Below are 24,123 nucleotides of genomic sequence, written 5' to 3'. Positions count from 1 at the left end.
CATTGAGTACATGGGGGCTTTTCTATTTTCTTAGAAGTGCAAGTTAAGCACTCAAAAGAATATGGATAGCAATGGTTTTTGGACTACAGTTTTTTGAAGAATACTTTTCTTGTGCCTGGAGTTCAGCTTAAATGGACCACAGGTAGTCCCCGGGTTACGTACATCTGACATACGGACACCTCCTAGATACGAATTATGGCTTCCCTGCACATTGTGTGCAGAACGGTAGCTGGAGGGGGGAGGGCGGTTTGCATGACTTGCAGAAGAAATCTTTTGCTAAACACAGCTGAGGTTGTAGGTGATCTTATAGGAGTGAGCTCTTTATGTAGCCTCTTGTACCTTCTTAATGACAAAACAAAACTCTTTTTTTTTTTCATATCAAAGCACAGCTTGCTCCAGAATTTAATGAATGTCTAGGCTCTATAAAAGTTTTTTCATTTTTGCTTTGTTTTTGATTAACTCACATTAAGGATTTTATACCGTAACTGACACCATGCTGTCTAAAAATATGTTGAAACAAACATCTGTCCTAGTTGCATTTAATAAAATAATATACTTGTTCTGATTTACATAGAAATTCAACTTAAGAACAAACCTACAGTCCCTATCTCATATGTACCCAGGGACTACCTGTACAGTTTTTCAATTAATTGAAGGATAGAAGATAAAATGCTTACTGTATACATCAAGTTGAGAGACGGTCATACAAACGCTGCCCTCTGGGCATTGATGTTTTTCTCCGGTACATGTATCAGTATTTCGACCCTCGCATTTATAACACATGACACCACAAGCCACATCTAAGACATACAAAATATGATTAGTAGTTAGTCATGTAAACTCACGTCTGTGTATCTATAGTACAGAATATTTCATTGATTAGACCAGTCATTCTAATGCAGGTAATACGTTTTGCAGCATCTCCCACAAAATAAAAATGCAAAGTATGTTGGAATTTTCCCAGTATTGCTTTTTTTTTTAATATGCTTCTTGTGTCATCTACAGTTACATAAAATTCATGGAGCACAGAGGGCAATGCTGGGGCTAAAGCTGTATGTCCAGCGAAATCTTTTTTATTCTTATATCTTATTATTGCTTCACCAACCAATCCAATTCATATCCCAACTGTCATTTAATCAGTTGGAAGCCCCAACACACTGCTTGCATATGCATGATTTTTTTTATAATACTCATAATACTAATCTATAGTTAGTTGAAACTAATTGATGTGTTTGCAATTGGTTGATTGTTAAATTCTCTTTGCCATATTTACTTCAGATCCAATTGTTTTATTGGTTGTAATTTGGATCCATAAATAAAATCTGCCTTTGTGTAGTATAAAACTTCCAGTCATTCCCCATCTCTCTAGAACAAATTTTTACAAAGTAAAAGGTTTTTTTTTCAGGACTTGTTCAGTCAATCAAACCTATTGAAAGTAAAATTATTGGTAAATGGTATGGTAACTTTGTATTTGCTTACTCATTTTCTGTTTTGTGCATTTGTTTTAGAAATTGTTTTATCAAATAAATTCATTATTAGGAAGAGTATACATTCAGAATGCACATGTGATTCAATACCACAATGGTTCCTTTAGGAAATAGACCTAGGTTACAGAGAACCACAATACACAGTAAAAAAAGCCTGCAATTTGGTGTGTGCCATGGATACAAAAAGTTCAGATTCAGTTTTCTTGACACTGGGTGCATTGAAAACCAATTTATAATGAATGTGCTATCCTAACCCAACACACAGTAATGAACCACAAGACACTGATAAGGTATAAACGAGTCCTTTTAGGAAATTTGCAACATTAATAAACATAATCTTCCTACCTATCGAAAAACTGAAGGTGAAAAGAATGAGCATGAGGATAAAAGTCTTCATTTTGTTTTTCTCAATGTCCTTAATGGTAGTGATCTTCCAAAGTGTCTACAATGATGTCTGCGATCCCCAAGCCTTGGTATTTATCTGGTGTAAATGGTTGCAGGGAGCTGAGATTTCTTTCCTATTTAGCAAATAGAACAATGAGAAATAAATGTGCTATATTTAAAAGTAATATTTACAGACCTATCCCAGTCATTTGCACACAATACATAATACCTGGAAAGTACACAATTACACTCAGTATTTTCTTTTAAAGTAAACTAGCGCTGTGTGTATTAGTTCAGCCCTAGAGGTAAAACCATTTAGCTGTCTCTCCACCCATTAGCCATGAACAATTATTCATTCGTCATTTGTAAATTTTAGATTTTTAATTTTATCCAATATTTATTTTTTTATGTTGCTTTTTTTATGACATTTTTTATGTCGCTATAAGAGAGTAATCTGGTTTCCAATTATTGCTGCTGTTCTCATTTATGTTAAAGCTAAATTAGCCCAGAACAAAAATCTGATATTATTAATCAAAACTTAGTATTCTGTTGCTGGGACAGTTAGAGATTGTTTAGGATTTCTGGGGACCAGGACTGACAATTGTATTTAGAGGAGATTTAGGGCTTACTGCAGGCCAGGGAGGGACTGTAGTGTTAGGGTCACCCATGGTGAGCCCTAGTGTTCTACCACAGGCCCAACTGCAGTTCCATTCACTCCCATCCAAGTAAATGGTAGATTGCAGGGCAGTTCCTGAAGGTGACAAATCACATGGTTGTTTTTTTGAAGCCCTGTGCAGATCTGGTAACCTTTAGTGGGGTTTACAGTTTATGGGACCACAGCAAGATTTGTTGTTTGCCCGGGAGAAGTCAACTACACAGTTTCACACCACAGGAGTGAAAGGGTCATAAGTGCCAAGGAATGCGTTAAACAGCAGTCATCAAAATAAAACTGAACTGCCACTGCATTTGTAGATTTTGCAGTTCTAAAATGAATGTTGACTAATAATTTGTTGGTATCATCACAGGGTTTGCACCTTTTCCATACTGCTCATTAAACCAGTAAAATGCCCCCCAACCAGTGTTAAGATTTCCTACTTTTTTCTAAACTAATGCTTATACTTGTGACCAGAACAAACCACCATCAGATTTTCCAACTGACCCAAATGGGTTAAAGGACATTATTATTATTATTATTATTATTATTATTAAACAGGATTTATTTAGCGCCAACATATTACGTAGCGCTGTACATTAAATAGGGATTGCAAATGACAGACTAATACAGACAGTGATACAGGAGGAGGAGAGGACCCTGCCCCGAAGAGCTCAAAATCTAGTAGGTGGGGGAATTTCACACACAAAGGATGTGAGATATGTAGTGTGGGAAGTAGTGATGGTTTCAAATGACAGAAGAAGCCGGGTAGGCAAGTTTGAAAACATGGGTTTAGAGATTTACAGGTGGAAGGGGTGGGTATGGTTGGAGTGGCTCGGGGGGCAGAGACATCATGTCTGATTTTGTCTATTTTTTCTCTGAAGTAGGGGGCAATGTCTTGGGCAGAGAAGGATGTTGTGGGGGGAGCAGGTGTGGGGTTTAGGAGGGAGTCGATTGTAGAGAAGAGGTTGCGGTGGGCAGAGACATCATGTCTGATTTTGTCTATTTTATCTCTGAAGTAGGTGGCAATGTCTTGGGCAGAAAAGGATGTTGTGGGGGGAACATTCAGAATCCAAACTCTGTGAATCGAAATGTGCTGTGTAATATGTCTGTGCTATAAATACTGTATAATGCAGCTCACTGCATTCTCTTTTTTAAGTCATTGCAAGCAGATCTCCACTCAGAGGGAACTAGAAACTACAGGTCATGTCCAGGAATTGTGTCACAAACCACGGCAATGTGAACTCAACTACATCCATTACATGGTCCCCGCTCATACGGTTGAATTGTAGCAGTCGGAACATGATTACTGGTCTGAAATAATTAGGATCTCCTCCAAATTAAAAAAATATATACCAAAGATACTAGTGATCAAGTGGTTTGCCAGGACATGAGTTTAAGGTGGCCTACCTGTTTAAATTTCTTGTGCACCTCTTTGACATTTTTCTGTTCCCTAAAAGAACTACATATATAAACTGTCATTGGCAGTCATAAAGGCTATTTTAAGGCTACTCCTGAGGCAGACCGAATTAACCACCTGGCCATTTAACCCAACCTTGGTTTTGGGTAAGCGAACTTGCTACTATCATTTACCCCGAACTAAAGTCAAAGTGGCTATAAATGTAAACAACGTTATATTGCAATCCGATTGTCATACAACATTGTATGACAAACGGATTACAACTGAAAAAAATACTTACCCGGTCCTCGCAGCTCCTCCGGACACGTCTGCCCTCTTCTTTCTTCTTCCGCTGTGTGCAGAAATGATCTCCGGGGTTTCCCGGTGACGTCGCTGCATGCGTCGGTGTGGGCGGGAGGCGGGGTGGAAAATCAATTAACTTTGCATTGAACTCAATACAAAAAAGCTGTATTGAGTCCAATACAAAGAAATCTTTATATATTATATATATATATATATATATATATATATATATATATATATATATAAAATTGTATTATATGTATATTATATAAGCTACTGTACAGGTACATTACATTATACACTATTTTTTTAAAGATCTTTTTAAATTTCTTTTTATGTTTTATAAAAAAACGTTTTATTATTAAATTTTTTAAATTTTGGTCATATTTCGGTGAGTTATGCGGTAATTCGGTAAAATTAAGTAATTATTGAGTAATTCAGTGAATTATAGCCTACAATTTAAAATAAATTTCTATGCCAAAAAATTACCACATTTTGCATGGAAGTACAGAAGTTTGGTAAGAATTAGAATACCCAGCGTTCACGTACGCGTCCCTCGGCGATTTCTGATGATGTCACTGCATGCTCCGGTCAATGGGCGTTGTAGCGGGAAATTCAAATATTTTGTATTGGATTCAATACAAAGTCCTGTATCCAATCAAATACAAAATAATACAAAATATATTTATGTGTTTTTGTCTATAGGTATGTGATGTTGAACTCTGTTTTAAAATTTACCACACTAGGGAGGTGTTTTAGAAACATATATTGCTATACAGTATACCGAATTATTGCATTTTCAGTATTTTTGATTTATTTATGTATTCTTGTTTAAGCTGATTTTTGTGTTTTTTATTTAATTTTATTAAAAGTATTTTTTTTTTACATGATTGTGTGTTTCAAACTTTTTTTATGTTCATGATATCTACTAGAACCCTGTTCGGACATATTTCTGTAAATTACAGGTCTACAATTTAAAAAAAAAATTTCATGAAAAACAGTGTACCGCTTTTGGTACAGAAATCTAGACATCAGTGTAACGCCCAGGTGGATAATGGTGGAACAAATGATAACTTTAGGCAATAACCCAGACTAGCTAAAAATAATGTCAGGATTTTTGTACTAGGTTTCATATTGCCAATGGCAGCTGAACCCTCTTCAAGTACACTTGTGCTTCATTACATAACGTGCTTTGCCATTTTCAAAAAACAGTTCAAACATAATTTTTTTCTATTTTTCTTTGCATGCAGTTATTCAGATTTATGCTTTTGTGAGTAAAGTATAAAGTCAAATTGTTTTTTGTAGGACCGCATATTTAGAAATGATAAACAGGAACTGAACCATAAAAGCAGTGGTAAAAAAGTCAAACAACTGGTGCAATTGATTGTTTGGTAAAACGTTTTGATACTGATTGTTTCCACAATAATTACTTACTTTTTCTTCTTTTTCAGCACTCTATCACTGGGTGAAGTTTCGTAATCCCTCTCCAAATCTCTTGAGACTAGCAGTCAAACATTATGACAAGGGTAGCTCGGACTTTCTTTGACCACCACCATCAGAACCTCCTCCTCCCCCTGACCCCCCACCTGCTTACCGACCACTCCTCCACCATTAAATACCCAGACACCAATCTTGGATTCAAATTGGCTGACAAGCACCCGTTTATTTAAACAACATTAAATAAATTAACCATTCAAGTAATTAACAAATATCCAAAAATAAATAAATGCCAAATAAATAAATACATTTACACTTTTGATATGCAAGCATACATTAACAAAAAATAACACTCCGTTATTATTATTATTACTTAACCAAGATTATATAGTGCAAACCAATCCCTACCATCCTGACACCAGTGTACTAACACTGTCAGTGTTAGTTAGAGTAATAACATATACCCTCACACCATACTGAAAACCGAAGGTAATTAGACCATACCCCCCCCCTGTACAGACACCATCAAGTAATATAGTATACCAGCCAACCCCTAATGATAGGGAGGACCCAACTCAGCCATCCCAAAGTACTTACATCAGGAAAAAATAGAATATACTCTCCAACACCACTGAGACCAGAAAGTACCGTAATTGAACATGTCATCTAACACCACTGACATAGGGACTAATGGACTATACCATTCCACTGTACCAACACAAGGGAGAACACAAGGGAGAGCCTTTACTATGCCACAGTACTGACACCAGGGAGTAAAAGACATACCGAGACCTGAGAAAAAACAGTGTATACCAGCCCACAGCCTTGACACGAGGGAGTAATAGAGTACACCATCCCACTGTACTGACACCTGGGAGAAATAGTGTAAACCGTCCCATACCATTGACACCAAGGAGTAATAGAATATACCCTACCACTGTATTGACACCCAGGAGAAATAGTGCTTACCCTCCCACATCTCACAGCATTGACACCAGGGAGCAAAAGCAATTACCATCAACAGCAATGACACCAGGGAGTAATAGAGCATACCCTCCCCCCGTATTGACCCTGGGAGAATTAATGCATTCCATCCCACAGTACTGGCACCAGGGAGTGATAGCAAATACCATCCTACCACAATGACACCTGGGAGAAATGGAGTACACCATCCCACAGCACTGACAGCAGGGAGTAATAGCAAATACCATCAACAGCACTGATATCAAGGTGAATTAAAGCAAACCTTCCACCAGTACTGACCCTGGGAAAACCAATGCATACCATGCCACAGTACTGACAACAGGGAGTGATAGCAAATACCATCCTGCTGTACCGACACCAGGGGTATTAATAAATACCGTCCCACTGTACTGACACCTAGGAGAAAAAACATCTCCATGGACAACAGGCCTAACAGTAGCTGCATTGCATGTCCCTAACCCCCGCTCCCCCACAGTTTTCTCCCTTTGGACTTCAAGTTCCCCACTTCTAACATTTCCTTCCACCATCCCCTTTGCATGTGACCCCCGCTGCACACCTTACAAAATAGCCCACAACCTCCTAACATCCTACATGCCCGGGTGCACTCCCTACCACACCTGCCCCCCCACACTCAAAGGGACACTCCACTCACCAGGTTGCCCTGCCTGACACCAAACCAAACCCCTCCTTTCCCATGTTCTTCCAACCTCTATCCTCCACCTAACGTATCCCCATACACCCTGTACGGCTACTGGTGCTCCACATAATAAAAGGGAGCTCCCCTATCTAAAGGGGAGCTCCGAGTATCGGTGACCTGCCCGCGTCACCTGTGATGTCACGTCCAGTCCTGGGGATCCTGCAAGCAATATCCCATTAGACAACAGAAAAAAGTGCCGGGGGATTGCGGAGGCCATCGTCACCACATAGCTCTGGACCATAGAATCTTTGAAAGCCATCTGCAGGGCACTCGTATCATGTGAGTCCACGGTTTCAGGTAAGGCCTACGCAACCCAGGCCTGCTTACAGTAGATCGGGGGCTGTGCCCCCTGTTGGTCACATCCTCATGTGCAAAGCATTCAGCCAGAGTGGGCCAACAATATTAAGTAACTGCTCCTTCAAAAGAGGCCCCAGGCCTGCATGTCTCTCTCCCAGGGCATTAGGGGCTGCCCACCCTGACAGCTGCAGCCCCTACTCCAAAGCTCAGCAATGGACAGGGGATTTGTCCCTAGACTGCTCTCTGATTCCCTCAACCCAGCTGCTAGCTAGAAGGGGCTACCCCCTGGCTACCCCCCTGAAAAAAAGGGGGGTGATCAGGCTCTCCAGGCACACCGAAGGTCTGTGCCTCCGAGGCTGCAATCCTGCTAACCTACGCGAGGGGGAAGATTCACAAAATCCACCCCCCCCACACCCAGCTACTCTGGCATGCAGCCAGGCTTCACCCGATGAAGACTCTGCCTTCTAAGCTGGGCTAAGAGGCCCTGGAATTCCCGATCCCTACCTATGTTCTAACAGAAACTTTTTCTTCCAAAAGAGGACCTCTCACTTCCATCAAGCACCTTTTAACTCATCCTATTCCTAATCTCCTACTACCCCATGCTTCACACTAGCGCAGCCCTCTCTATCCTTACTTCATTTTATTAACCTTTAACACCCCTGGGCAAGGCCTCCCACCCTTCATGTAGGCCCTTTGCCTATTTTCTTACGACTACTGGCCTCTCTAAAACTGTGTTTTCAATCTTGGAATATATAGTACTGATATTTTCAGTTTGCTTTATTTCAATGACCTCTCAGTAATATACAAGTCACTGCATGCAAAAGTATACTTTTTGTACCAATGGTAGTCCTCTTTGAGCTTATAAAGGTGTAGCAAAATAAGTAAATATTTGTAGATTATATCAGTATGTTCAACTATAAATACAACTTTTAAGCATTTGGCCCCCACTGCCATTCTTTAAACCGTACAACCGAGTCACTGGTGTCTGTCTCCTGGATCCCTGCTATTTGACCCATGGCATGTGACCTGACTTGCTGCCTGCCTTGACCCCAGCCTTCCTTGACAATTCTTATTCTTAGCGATTTAGTGCCTTGCATCACCCTGCCCACCCTGTTGTGCCCAAGGTCCGCAACCTGGCAGTATCCAGCAGTGCAAAATCCTCACCACTAGAGCCTCTGGAGAAGACTTGGTTGGTTCTTAGACTTTGTACCTTGACTCTTCCCAGAGCTCACACCACTTTTGTGCAAGCCCTAGCGCCCCCCTAGAGGCTTAAATCCAGCAGGACATGGTTTCGTTTTAATTTTCATTTCTTGCCATATATCACTTCATTCTTCTAAATATTTCACACCTGTTTAAGGTTTAATTTCAGGGAGAAATCTCTAATATTAACTTAAAATCTCTAATATTTTACACTGTACAGTTCTGCTCTACATCATCTATAAAGAAAATAGTTCATGTTCTTGTATAAACTAAGAATTATGAATTTCTCATTCTTTCTATATGGGGGACACTGAAATAGAAAAGAATAGACAAGTAAATAAAATAAATAGGTTAAAAAATTACCAGGTGTTTTACAAATAAGATTTGGACTTTTTTGTTTGTTCTTGTTCATTTGTATTGCCACTTGTACCAATGCTCATGTTTATCCAGACAAGACATGATTGTTTTAAGACACTACAGGACTGGGAATGAGTGGAATTGCTGAATTGTACTACAGCTAAAAAAAAGAGAATACTCCATGATTGGCAGAACAGTGTATAGTGCAATATCAGCCAGCAAGAGAGTGGTCAATTAGAGCTAGGGTGGAGACAGGTAGCAAACAGGCGAGGTCAGAAACAAATCTAGGGGTCTAGTACCAAAAAGCAACAAAGAGACACAGGTGACACGGGGGTCACTGAAAACTCAGCAGGACGCAGGGCAGGACGGTGGACCCTCTGTGTCACCAGCTCAGTTGGCAGAGATGTGCACAGGGCGCAGAGTCTAAGCAGCTGCCCAGTCTTCAGCAGAGTTTCTAGAGGTGAGGATGTTGCGCTGTGGGCAGTTGCCAGTATTTGGCCCCCGTGCATGCCGAGGCTGGTGATTGTTGACAGGCAGAAACAGGACGTAGTGTCACAATGAATGATGAAAAAGAGTAGTCAGGCAAGCCAAAGATCAGGGCAGGCAGCAAACGGGATTTGTCAGGAAGCAAGCTAATGGTCAGGACAGACAGCAAACAAGAGTCATCAGGAAACAAGCCAGAGTCAGTACACAGGAACAGTACACAGAGACTGGAGCTGTAGAAACCTGGTAGTAGAACCACAGGAAACTCCTTCTCCGGGCAACTTCCTGTGGCCAGGCAACTTCCTTAAAAAGGGGATGCCATGTGATGAGTATAGTTTATGTAAGCCAAAAACACTAACCCCACCAGCAGGGGGAGTGCTGGTGATGGGATAGCCTCAGGTATTGTTCACATGCCTGCCAGCAGAGGGAGTGCATCTGCGGAACACCCTATTCCTCTGAGGCAAGGGAACAGCTTAACGAGAATCACATGACCTGGACCAGGAAGTATGCAGAGGGTTGGATCCAGAAGCAGAGATGGTGCTTGCAAGAGGGGACTGCAAGGTGGGTGACACTGAAGGGATCACAGATCCCCTGATCCTGCAGGGATCTGTGATACCCGTATTTTCCAAATGTCTGGACAATAGAATAGGGTTGCAATATGGAAAAACGTAAGGGTGGAGGCTGTTAGCGAGGCACTAACAGGCAAGCAGTTAAGGTTTTTGGGGGCAAAATTAGGAGTGTGGTTAAAATGGTGGAAGAGTCATCATGGCATAGCGTCTCCTTAATGAATGGATGGTCTATGGTTCTGGTAGTGGTAAAAGAGAACTGCAAGTAAAGTTTTGTTCCTATGCCAGTGGTAGTACAGAGCAGCTGGTAACAATAACATATGAGTGGTGCAGACCACATCCACCCCCTTCAAAAAAAAAAAAAAAAAAATACATTGGTAGGTGAATCGTTGCCCTTGAAGACCTACAACCAGTATAAATTACAATTATGGTATATTTGTTATATATTGTAATAAAGTGTAACATAAAATAATATATGTTATATTTAGTTTATATAAACATATATTATGACTATTTCTGTTTTTATAATATTGTTATGTCATATACCATTGTTAAATTTGATTAAAAATTGTTGAGAGTATTTAGGAAAATGTAAATTGTCGGGATAATTTGAAAATATAAAGTAAAAGAGGGTAGGGAGATGGCAATAAAGTAGCCTTTTGGGCCATTCCCCAAAAAAAGGTTATGGTGTGGTGTTGGTTATTTGGGGAAGGTGCAGGGTAGGGAATGGTGTTGGGAAAGAAGGGATAATGGGAAGAAAAGCGACCATCCTAGCTACCTGAATATTAAAAGATTGGAGATACAAACTCAGAAGACAGGTGAGACCCTGTTTGGAAGATATGTAATGTAAGATATGTTATTTGTATTTTAATGTACAGTGTGTTGTGCAGATATTTTTGTAAAAATACCAATAGAAAAAGAATCTCTATCTATACCTGGGATGTTGCTGTGCCTTTTTATAAAGTGTGTATCAAATTCATGTCACCAAAGATATGAGTTTGTTACATACTTTCCATGATAACACAGTGACATCTAGTGGTGGCCAACAATAATGCACGTAACTTCTCATAACCAACTCAAAAGTACAAACTACATTATTCTTTAAAAAAACTAGGGGTTTGATATACAGAGTGATCAATGTGTTTTTTTTTTCTTCCTATTTAAATATTTCTTAAAAAGAAACAATACAACATAGACATATTTATTTATGTTATTTTATTGGTATTGATTACTGCTGTTAATAGTGACAACTATATTTATATTCAAGGCAAAGTATGTATTTTCAGGTAAAAATTGCCACAATTTATTTTCAGAACAAATTATATTTAAACATGTAAGTGTATTTTCAATCATATTTCCTTACACTATTAAAATCCTCTTTGCAAAGAGCTTTCCTACAATCCCATGCAAATAACGCAGCACATTCATGTAAGTATACTTAAATAAGTTTGGCCAGCAGGACATGGTTAAATTTTATTTGAAGATGGTATGTCCATTTCCTGCCATATATTACTTCATTCTTCTGAATAGTCCAGATTTGAGTTATTCCTGGGGTCGTAGCACCTGAAATCTGTGGTATTATGCACATACAGTCCAACTATTTGAGAGAAGTCATCTACATCACATCTACATCATCTATTAAAGAAAATTTCCAATAATAAAGGGACAATTCAGTAAAACATGAACAACTAATTACATGATATTGGGAGGACGCATGTGGGTTTTATTTAAAAACCTATTGGTATGGTCACATCTCTACAAATGTGCTCTTTGGGGAAACTGTAGTAAAATATTTAAAAAAAATTGTTGGAGGTGGAGGGTTTTGTTTTGTGACCTTCCAAAGTGATATGAATGCTTGGCCCCTAATTACATATCTCTCTGTTTTCTCATAAACAGAAAGAACACTGGGCACCACCACCTAGTTGTTAGCATGGTAAAGTGGTGTTAACAAATGAGTACTGTTACAAATGAACCTCTGTATTTTATAGATTCGATGGGGCTACATATATTTGGGGGAGGTGGGGGCAGTGAGTTTGAAATCTACCTCCTTCTCATTGGTTTATGAGATTATACACTGCTTTTAAATGATCACTACCTACATGGAGCTTCTATAACTATTTTGGTGACCATTAGCCAGATCCCAATGGCCTTAAAAGAGCACAGTAATGTATTCAATGTTTCCAGAATCAAGTTTCTTGGTGAGCCTACAGCAGATTGGTCCTCACTGCACAGTTGCAGGAAAATAAAAATATGACATAACTGAATATAGGTTGAAATCTGTCAATCCCTCAGCGATCCTAGTCCAGTCAGCCTTGCATCATCCTGTGTTCCTTCATCTTTCTGACGTTGACTTTTTTTTTATGTCACCCGATCTTGCACTATGCATGTGCGAGAATGGGAGATGTGGCTTCCTGGAAATGTAAGAAAAACTGCATGTGCAGTGAGATCGGCAATTTATTTTTTTATATTCCAGGAAAGCACCTTCTGTGCATGGTGATGAGCAGGCATGTGCAGAAGGGACAGCCCGCAACCTTCTGGGAAATGTGACTTATGTATCTCATGAGGCTGTTCAGTCTTTATTGCCCCAACACTAAAGATGAGAATGGAGTAGTCCTTCCCTTACACTTAATAAAATACATAAAAGCTGATTTTTTCATTAGATGATGAGTTAGATGATCTTTTATTTTGTATTTATTATAAAAAAACAAAACAACATTGATGATAGGTACAGTTTAAGGGGAAGCTGAGGACAATGTCAGTTGGGATGAAGCGTTCAGCCAAACCAGTAAGAAGACAACCAGGAACAGCTGCCCCTGGTTGCCCTCTTGCTGGACTGACTAACATAATCCATGTTGGAGGAGCTTTTTACATTGCACCAATAGGGAGCAACCAGTTTGTAGGGTCATGTTGTGGGGATGTGACCCTCCTCTGTAATGGTTGTCCTTGTCCCTGTTGGAGGTGGGCAGGTTGCTGGTTTTGCCAAAGGGCAAGGGGCTATAATTACAGATATGCTTTAGTTGGACTGAAAAAATAAACCTTGTGTATCTGTCAGAATCGGGATACTAATAAGTGATATGCTGATACCCTATTAACTCTTTGATTGCAGTTTAAACACATTTTGCCCCATACCTATTTTTTTGTTACTTTAGAAAAGCTCCTACATGTCTATTTGGAATGAAATCTAATTTTAAATTTTAGAACAAAAAGTTGGAATTCTAAGCTACATTCCTTAGTAATTACTGGGATTACCTTTAATTAGTAGGAAAACATCATAGATGATGCTGGGAACAGACTCAACTGGGACAAAAATAGCTCTATAGTCAGCCAAAAATGCTACAAATAAATAATAATAAAAAAGACAGACTATTTCTGTCATCACTCTTTTCTATTTTTCTATGTTCTCTGTTTTTGTAAAAAGTTAGAATTAATGGATATCTCATCTATTCTATAGTGGAGACACTCAAGCAGAAAAAAATACTGTGAGGATTAAAACAAAACAAAAAAACAAAACAAAAAAAGGTTTTTTTTCAACATCCAACAAATTTAACACATTTGTCACTTTCTTTTCTGCAGGTTGTATATGTTTTTAAAGTACATAGTTTAGTATCAACCGAAGAACAAGCTGGATACTCGTACCCCTTCTTGTCAGTTGGAATTTCTGGCACTATATAATTGTGGACTCAATTACTCAGTAACACATCATATATCCTAAATAGAGCATCATGATAAAGAAGGATGTGGACAACAGACATCCTAAGCAAATCTTTACTCCAGAAGACGTGCTTTGTTCTTTTTTGGCAAATAATATATAATTTAATTCAGTGTGCAAATTAGTTGTCCATTTTGGGGGGTGAGGTCTTGGTAAGGAGACCCAGCTTCAGGGGCTGGAGCTTCAGTGAGCAGCTATTTAAGGTCCTTACCAAGACTTAAACCCCAAAACGACTACAGGTTTGCAGCCTTAAAGCTTTGGGAATATTCATATACCCCTTCACCCAACTAAGGCAGACAACTTCCACTCTACCTCACCTTGTGTTCTCATAAGTGGAGCCAGCTACATAAACTTCATCCCTTCAACTAAAGCAAAAATCCCCTGCTAGCAAATGAATAATTCCAAAGACATGCAGTTAGGTTATTGGGCAACCTCTCAAAAAATGACCGTAGACAGTATTATTGACATATGACAATGGTAGGGACTAGTGTTCGGCAGCTATAAAAAAATTCGGGAGGTCGAATGCCAAAGTCAAACACCATTAAAGTCAATGGGAGGAAAAATTTTTTTTCATGTGTGTACTTCACATGAAGATTGCACCTGTCACATCAATATTAGGCTAAAGCTAGGTACACACTTCCAATAATTATTGTTAGAAAATGAACGATTACGACCGATCAACGATTATGCACGATTATACTTGAACAATCATATTGTGCACAATTCTGTACATGCTGTAACAATATAATCATTCATATATAATCCACCAACAGTGTCCACATGCTAGATACAATCCCTTGAACGATGCAGGGAGGGACATGTAAAGGAGAAAGTGTACCGCAGAAACATGCACAATCACTGAATGACCGTACACGATAGATAGTGAAAGATCGTCGACCAATCAGATCCACCATGGCGGTCGTTCATTTCAAACATCAATCCTTGTTCGTCGGCGTCCTTGGTCACTTTTTTTTGGCCAATCGGTTGTTCATCGGTCGTTTGTCGGTCGTTTCTAGCGATAATTATTGGACGTGTGTATGCAGCTTTAGTCTACACGGACTGCATTCCCATGGGCTAATCTACACCAGGACGTTTCCTTCAGGCACGTTTTTGAGCATTATCTCAAACGCTGCTTGCAACATTTAAAAAATAAAACGCTGGATAAACGCGGGAAAACGCTTCCATTGAACTCAATGGAGGCTTTTTCAAGCGTTTTTAAGCTTTTATGAAAGCTTTCATTGAAAACAATGGGGGCTTATATAAATATTTTTAGCAGGACTTTGGAATCTGGAACCCCCTTTAATAAGGAGACTCCCAGATCTCCACCGCCCCACCCTGGGGAATGAGTACAGGGGTACATAAATCCACTTACTTATTCCCTGAAAGGGTTCAAATATAAGTAAAAAATAGGAGAAGGCTTTAATTTAAAATTATTTTATTAATGTGTGTGTTTGTGTAGTTTAACTTTTTTTTTCAGGTTATCCCAATGACAGGAGGATTTCCAGGGTTGCAATGAACCTGGAAATCCTCCTGACAGTGAGGGATTTCAGGGCACTAGGGGTTAAATGAGGACAAGCCTCTCCATTCACCCCTAGTGCTCTGGCTGAGGTTTTACATTTCTCAGCCATTCAGCACTAGAGGTGAATGGGGAGACTTGTGCCCATTCATCTCCAGTGCTCTGTGATTGGCTGAGAAGTAGGAAATCCTGATGACAGCTCAAGCATCATCAGGATTTCCCTTTCCTCAGCCAATAAGGGAGCAGAGCAATCAGCAGAACTTTACTATGCTGACAGCTCTGCTCCCCTGATTGGCTGAGGAAAGGGAAATCCTGATGATGCATTTGCTGTCATCAGGCTTTCCCTTTCCTCAGGGAGCAGAGCAATCAGCGGAGCTTTATTATGCTGACAGCTCTGCTCCCCTGATCGCTCCTGCAGCCCTAGAGGAGCTGCGACATGTTCTGTATGTGTAATACATGTCACAGCTCCTCTAGGGCTGCGGGATCGATCAGGGGAGCAGAACTGTCAGCATAGTAAAGCTCCGCTGATTGCTCTGCTCCCTGATTGGCTGAGGAAAGGGAAATCCTGATGATGCTTGAGCTGTCATCAGGGTTTCCTATTTCTCAGCCAACCACAGAGCAGTAGAGGTAATGAATGGAGATACGTATCTCCATTCAACCTCTATTGCCCTGGTATTGCTTGCGGTTACAGCTAATTGAAGGCAGGTGCTTTCAATTAGCTGTAACCGCAAAGTTCCCACAGTCCGCGAATCCCACAATGACATTATGATTCATAATCTCATTGTAGGATAACTTGTAAAAAAATAAAAAAAGAACAAGTTAAAATAAAAACACATACAAATAAATGAATTTAAGATTAATTTTTTTTTTAACTTTTATTTTCCCAAATTTTTGCTGTCGAATCCTGTGTTTTTCGGGTCGGGTCTATCCGAATTCAAACAGCCATATTCGGGTCCAATATAGGGACAACCCAAATTCGAACATCAATACTAGTAGGGACATTAGATTGTGAGCCCCTTTGAGGGATAGCTAGTAAAATGACTATGGACCTTGTACAGTGCTGCATAATATGATGGTGCTATAAAAAATTTTGATTGAATAAAGTATTTTATTAATCACACAATTCGAAAACAATACAATCAGGGTTCAGACATGCATGGAACTGCAACGCAGCGCATAACACTACATTACGATCCTCCACAACACCCTCGCAAAAAAAAACATTCATCCCTCCACACTGCGGCATTATACCACTAACAACCCTGACAGATTGTTACTCTACACCTTTGTTACTCTACACAAAATACTTCATCTAAAACCATCCCTAAGAGCTCATCCAAGGCCCAAAGCTTTATTTGAGCTCTCACAAAACTAAAATCACACATTTCACACATCTGAGTACGGCTGTGCTTTGGGTGGGGATGTGGATAGGGAGAAACTCACAGGCCTGAAGCTTTATTGGAGTTCATAAACAATTTTTACAAAGAAAACTTGGGGGGTGGAGGGGAGGGGGGCCTTCTTCAGATGTCCTCTTCCTCTCCTGGAAAGTCCATCAGATTTTAGTCTCTGAGCAGACTAGGGGCCAGTCTGCGGCAGTCCTCGATGGACATCCTCTCCCTCCGGATGATAAGGCGCTTCCTAGCACACCAGATAGCTTCCTTAACACAGTTCAAAACCCTCCAAGCTCCTTCGACTTCTTCTCCCGTGAATTTGCCGTGTAACAGAACATATAGCATAGCGCAGTATGTGATGGCCTTTCTCGTGACAAATTGGCTCGGTTCCTGTTCCATGGTCTTCAACACGGCATGGGCGTAGGGACACTGCCAGAAGACGTGCAAAGCTGTCTCCTCTTCGATGACGCAGAATGGGCAGTTTCTGTACCTACATAAGTTCCTGTAGGTTTGCATGAAGTTCTCAAGGGTAGTCCTCCTTGGAACGCCATCCAGGCCAAGTCCCTGTGCCTGTTGGTAAGTCTTTTGGACCTAATATTGATCCAGATTTTTTCGCAGGTGGCTGCATTCCTACCCAGAACAGGTTTCATTGAGTCCTTTCCACGGATTTGTTTGTAGAAGGTCTTCGGGTTCCACAGGTCGGGCCTGACACCCTGCAGCTCGTTCTCCTTGATGAATTTGAAGGTGTCCAAGTAGAACCAAGGGGTGTCCCAGTTGTACGGCACGGAGCTGTCCCATCCTATGCTCCTCCAGAGTGGGAGGAGGAAGAATCTTGACATGGCGTTCCCTGCAGAGGTCAAAGACCGATCCACTAGTGTCCTTCTCACTGTATTGCATCGTGTCTTCCCTTCAATGGTGAGATCTCTGAGGCTCCAGAGGCCGAATTTCTGTTTCATCTTTGACAGCCTCTCTTCCCAAAACTTCAGGGCTGCTCCTTTCTTCCCGAACCAGAAGCCGAGGATCTTGATGAAGTCCGGTTGGATGTTGAAGGGGATGGGAGCAGGGGAAGGCAGGTACCAATTCCCGAAGAGTATGGCTTCTGACTTCCCGCAGTTGACTTTAGCCCCCGAACCTCAGCCAAAGTCTTTGCAGATCTGGACGTGCACGTCGATGGAACACTTGTCCTCAAAGAACACCGTCATGTCGTCCATGTAGACCGAGCACTTCGCTTCCCTTCTGTCTGGTCCTGGTGCGGTGATCCCTCTGATCTCTGGGTTCCGTCTGATGCATTCGGCAAATATACAACAGACAAAAAGGAATAGTGACAATAGAGGGCAGCCTTGTCTGATCCCAGAGAGGACCGGGAAGGGGTCAGTCTTCCAGCCGTTCACCAGCACTGTACTGTGGATGTCAAGGCATATCAGGTTAACATATGAACAGAACATTTCACCGAGGCCATAGTTACGAAGGGCTCTAAGCATGAGCCCGTGTGAGACATGGTCGAAGGACTTCTCCTGGTCCAGACTGACCAGGGCGGCGTGGATGTTGGGGTCCTGGATGTAGTGGACCGTGTCTCTAACCAGGGCGAGGCTGTCCGCAATCCTTTGCCCTGGGATTCTGCATGTCTGGTCCGGGTGGATGATCTGTCCGATAACTTGCTTTAGTCGGTTGGCCAGTACCTTGGCAAGGATCTTGTAGTCCACATTGAAAAGAGAGATGGGACACCAGTTTTTGAGGTTGCATTTCTCGCCCTTCCGCTTTTACAAGATCGTGATCATGCCCTCCCTCGGCGATGGCGGTATTCTGCCCTCCACCACCAACTCCTCGTACAGCTCGAGCAGGTCCGGGCCTACGAGATCCCACAGTGCTACATAGAGCGCCGCTGGGAGACTGTCGCAGCCCGGGGTCCTACCACGCCTAAAAGATTTGACGGCAGAGAACAGCTCCTTCAAAGTGAGGGGGGCGTCTGTGGATGCTGCACCGGCAGGATCGAGGGATCGAGCTCATACTGCAGTCTCTTGAGTTCTCTCTTCCTAGCACACACCTGTTGGCGTCCACTCACTTGAAAGAAGCTGCGGAGCTTGACTTTAACGAACTCCCACCAATCACTAACTTTCTCGAAATGCTCCTTGTTGTAATGCACCTGGGCACACAAACCACGACCAATTCCAGATACCCTTAAATCAGGCTTTATTCAAAATCATACAGCACAGCAAGGGTTAAGTCCAATAAAGCGAAGTACAGGAGTATAAGGCAAATGCAGGTCAAGAACAATCCGAGGTCAGGGGAGGCAGCAAGCAGAATGGTCAGTAACAATCCGAGGTCAGGGCTGGCAGAGTTCAAGCAAGGTGAGTTTCAGACCAGGTCACTAAGGTAATGACAAACAGATAAACTTTAAACCACATAAAGACACACCCAAGCACACTGTGTTAACAGAGGCTATATCGGACAATGGTGTACAGGACAGGCTCTCCTTAAATGGCCAGGATGACCAATGACCTTGCACCACCTGGCACAGTCTGATAGGAGACCAAGTAAATCCCCTGCGGCTAATTGGCCGCAGGGAATTCAAATTAACTAGCTCCCGCCCCGGGGTGAGGCAGCCCTCGGGGGGTACAAGAGGGACGCATAGTAACATGCGCACCTCTTCCCACAGCACCCCTAGGACGTGCACTACTTTGCACTTGCAAAGGAGTGCTGAGAGCAGGAATATCATTAACCACATCTAAAGGGATGCAAGGGCTGCTGCCTGGCTGAACAGTAGTTTGGCCAGGACGGATCCCTCCGCCTGCAGAGACAGACAAGCTGCAAACAGAGCAGCAGCCTCGGCCATGCTGCCTGCTACAGCGGCGTCTCCCTCTGTGGCTGGGAACCCCAGGGACACCGCGGGCTCGCAGGACGGGTAAGTTCCTTACACTTGTCCTCCCTCCAGTTGATATACTCACCCCTCAGTTCCTCCATCAGTTCTTCCTTTTCCAGCAGGGTGCAGTTCAGCTTCCAGGAGCCTGGACCCGGGCCGAAGCCCTTGCCGAGGTCCCCCTGAAAGAGAATGGCCCTGTGTCCTGAGAAGAAGAAGGGAATCATGGAGTGCCTGTTGTACGTTACCTCGATGTAAAGATAAAGTCTATCCTTGAGCCGACAGATCCATCGGGGCAGCACCAGGAGTAGTTTGTTGCGCCACTTCTGATGGAGCCTACGATGTCCTTCAAGGAAGCTTCCACCACCATCTCTTTGAGAAGGCGGGAGGTAACGACCAACTTTGCCATGATGTCGGAGCTGTGCCCGTCCTCCTCTATTGGGCAGTTGAAATCACCGCCCATTTTTACTGCCCCGGGGGTTGCAAATTGAGTCGTCAGGGTCTGGAAAAGTTCCAGTTGCTCATTCTTTTCAGGGGAGGTGTACACACTGATGAGCCTAATGGGCTCTCCTGCCCACGAGCCGTCTATGACCAGAAGTCAGCCACAGACAAGATCGTGGACAGCGTCAAGCGTAAAACGCCCACCCCTGATCAGAATGGCTATGCCTGCTGACTTGCAATCGCCACCACCAGACCAGTAAGAGGGACCCTGGGTCCACTGGGAGCAAAGATGACTGTATCTCTTGGGGGGGAAGAGCACATTCCTGTAACATGACAATGTCACCCAGTTGGATGTCCACGAAGCTGAGTACAGTCTGCCTTCTGATGGGGTCTCTTATGCTCCTCACATTGATGAAAAAGATTGACATTATAGCCATGATAGTTTGGAGAAAAGTGACACTTCAGTCAGAGACTAAACAATTTACACCAAGAAGGGGACAGTTCCCTCTTCCTCGATCATCTCCCAGATCACGTTTTCCTCCTCTGTGGGGGGGTTGGAAGAGACTGGGGATTGTGGGGTATGCTGTCCAGATACTGGACGACGTCAGCAAGGTCCTCGGTAAACTGAACAGGGAGGGAGGTGTCTCACCCTTTGCCTGCCTCTTCAGGGTCCACAGCAGGGCTCTGGGGGTGTTTCCCCTTCCCCCTCGTGAGGGCACCAGAGGTGTCCATCTCAGTGGGGGGGCAGAGGGGAAGGCCTCTTCTAAAAATAGGTTGGGGGGAGGGGGTGGATTGGTGGTAGGGGGGCTGGGGTTTTGGGTGGTGGGGGTGGCTCTGTGGGCCAGGGTTGGGGAGTGGATTCTGGAAAGGGTGGTGAAGGAGCTTGAGTGTCTGTGCCGGTGGGGGCGGACCGTGAGTCCATGGGTTGGGGGGGAGCCTGGGGCTCCTGGTTGGCCTGGGGGGTTGCGTCCTGGGGTTGGGGGGTGGGAGCTGGGGGGGGGAGCTGGGTTGGTGGGGAGGGTGGTTGGGCTTGGGTTGTGGGTGGGGTGGTGGCCTGGGTTGTGGGTGGGATGGAGACCTGGGCTGTGGGTGGGATGGAGACCTGGGCTGTGGGTGGGGTGGAGACCTGGGCTGTGGGTGGGGTGGTGACCTGGGCTGTGGGTGGGGCAGGTCCTGGGGGTGGGTTGGGGTTTAGGGCCAGGTCCAGTGGGCCCGGTGGAGGATTTTGGCCTAGGTGGGGGCCTGGGCGGTGTGGAGTCTGGGGTTAAAGGAGGAGGGTCTGGGAGGATCTGGTGGGGAAGCGGGCTGCCCCTGGGGACCTATGTTCACCTCTGGTGGATGGTCCCCCTCTGTTGTCACGTCCAGTGTTTTTGCCTCCGTGTCCTGTGCCTCTGAGCACCCCCGTATAGGAACGTGTCCTCTTGGGGCATTCCCGGTAGAGGTGGTCTCTCCCCCCGCAGAGGTTACAGATCTTAGTCCTCGGGCAATCCTTGGACTGGTGCCCTGTGGCACGGCAGAGTCTGCAAAACACTGCGGGGCAATCCTTCCTTATGTGATCTGCTGCTCCGCACCTTCTGCAGGTCCATGGCATGTCCTCATAGTGGAGGATTCCGGGACATGGGCCGAGATGGGCCATGCACTGTGGCAAGTGCAGGAGGTCCCACGTGGTGGCGACTCTCCTGAGTTTGCAGGTGAGGGTCCACTTACCAGTCCAGAAGCCAGTGGCGTTCAGAATTCGGGTCGGGTCCCTCAGCATGGTGCAAAATCTCTTGAGGTATGTGGCGATGTCTTGGCCTGGTATGTGAGGACTTCGCATTGACACCGTGACCCGCCTTTCCTTCCGTTGTATGGGGGAATTGGCAACAAAGTTGCCGAAAGGGGATCCGGGTTCTGATGCCTTCACTTTCTCCCAGTATCTTCTACATACCTGTAACGAGACCGAGGTGATGTAGAAAATACACCACACGAAGGCTTGGATGGAGAGGGTCTCGGCCATGGTGAACCCTTGGTCGATCATCATCTTCCCAAAGACCTCCGCAGTCATGTCTGGAACTCTGGATGATGACCGTCTGCTTCATTCAGGGTTCCAGGGTTGGAACCCTGTGGGCGTTCAGGCATCCTCTGCTGGCCTCTGCTCCTGCAGATGCAGCTGAGGTTGGTCTTGCTGGGCCTGAGGCAGAGGTGGACGGTCTGGCAGTTGGCAATAATAAAAATGCCTGCCATTCCTGTGGGCACACCATTCCTCAGTCTTATATTTCCTGAAGAAGCCAATTATCTAAATGTGTCAAAAACTGAAATCCTGGTACTCTCCCACCACCTGATGTTATATGGATTGATTTTATACTGCGACACCTCTAATGTAATTACTGAGCTTTGTCCAGATAATTTGCACACACCAAATTAACTATATTGTTTGTATAAAAACACCTCTTTTCTCTGGTTTCATAATATTCTTACCTCTAACAAGTTTTCAAACAAAATCCTGTACCTCTCATAATTTAGGTATTGCCACTAATTAACATACTTTATTTATTTTAGGTCGTAAGTGGAACCCACCACAACTCCCATACCATATTCATGTTTGTCCAGAAAAGACAGGATTGCTTTAAATCACTACAGATGTAAGCCGTGTACCGGGGGCTTTCTAGGATACAGCGAAGTCACAAACAGGGAAGGCAGCAGCTTATGTAAAATAGAACGTACTTTACTGATTAATATAACAATTAACAAAATTCCAAATATTAAGCCAAAGAAAATTACATTACATACACTCAGCCCAGAGTCTGAGAGTCTGTCGATACAGCACAGCGCCTTCTTTCAAAATTGGTTCTTATGACCTGCCACACACATAGACCCTTACTAGCTACTGCAGGTCTAATCTCAGTCTCTGGTATTTCAGGCCAATACTATAATACGGTGCATGCACAATTTTACTGACCCGGGTCTTGTTCTGGATCTAATGATGTCTTTAAACTGAACAACAACAACAAGTCTCTTCAGCAAACATGAGGTCCTGCAAGACAGACAGCGCTCCGTTCCTCAGCTCCTTTCAGCCTTTCTGGAAAACAATCCTTTTCCTCTGGACAGGATCTGCCTTAGACGGTGGTCAGCCTCCCTCAGCCACAGCTCCTGAGACTCTAGAACGCTGACACTTGGATGCGAGCGGATTCTTTTTCACAGTCCTTGCAAGATGTCTGCTCTCCTGCTTCCTGTTGCCTGTCTTCTTCTTTCTCAGTACAACCACACCTTCTATCAGTATACAAATACTGGCAACCTGTTTAGCTGTGTTAAGAAACAGCGGCATCTTGTGGCTGAAATGCAGAATGACAGCCCTATATTAAATTACACACAGACATTGAACAGTGAGTGCTGTTTCTCAATCTCACACAGAAGCGATGATTAGTGGAATTGCTGAATTATGCTTTGTTGAGTTTTCTTTGAAAATTTGGAAAACTTAGCAGAATAAATAAAAAATTATGTTAACTGGGAGAAGGTTTATTGCATGAGAGTTGTAAATGGTAAATTTTATATAATTAAAAAAAAGATTCACCTTTGATTTTAGTGAGTGGTTGCAGTGAGTGGTTCTAGTTTGGGGTGTAGTTGGGTGGGCACGAGTGGGAATGCCATCCCCCCCCCCCCCCGTTGCTCTAATACTACATTTATGTTTTTTGCTAATATTCATATATACTACTTTTCCTAAAACAGAATATCTGCTCAACCAGACTGCACACCTTTTCAAAAGCAGTGAGTTCTAGTTAAAATATTAGTTGACCGCCCCCCCCCCCCCCCCTTGTTTTTGGGTTGAGCACACATGCCCACTCTTTTTTTTTCAAAGAAGTCTTTGGTGGGCTCTGGGTCTGACCATCCCCCCACCCACTCCATGTCTGTTTTTGTAAATATAAGTAACACCTCCACTACCTGATATTTTTTTTAATTATTTCTACAGTACAGAAAGATCTTTGG

The 24,123-nt window shown here is 43.1% G+C and overlaps 1 long non-coding RNA gene across 1 annotated transcript; it reads right to left on the bottom strand.

Annotated features, from left to right (window-relative positions):
- Positions 1–683: 683 nt before the first annotated feature.
- On the bottom strand, positions 684–23,317 carry LOC140340429 (uncharacterized). Its single transcript, XR_011922645.1, has 3 exons — positions 23,099–23,317; positions 1,833–2,005; positions 684–800 (listed from the first exon to the last, which is right to left on the bottom strand). It is a non-coding gene; the product is annotated as an uncharacterized lncRNA (long non-coding RNA).
- Positions 23,318–24,123: the final 806 nt, after the last annotated feature.

This window comes from Pyxicephalus adspersus, chromosome 11, assembly GCF_032062135.1.
Source record: "Pyxicephalus adspersus chromosome 11, UCB_Pads_2.0, whole genome shotgun sequence".
Taxonomy (NCBI): domain Eukaryota; kingdom Metazoa; phylum Chordata; class Amphibia; order Anura; family Pyxicephalidae; genus Pyxicephalus; species Pyxicephalus adspersus.
This window is presented reverse-complemented; position numbering and strand designations above follow the sequence as displayed.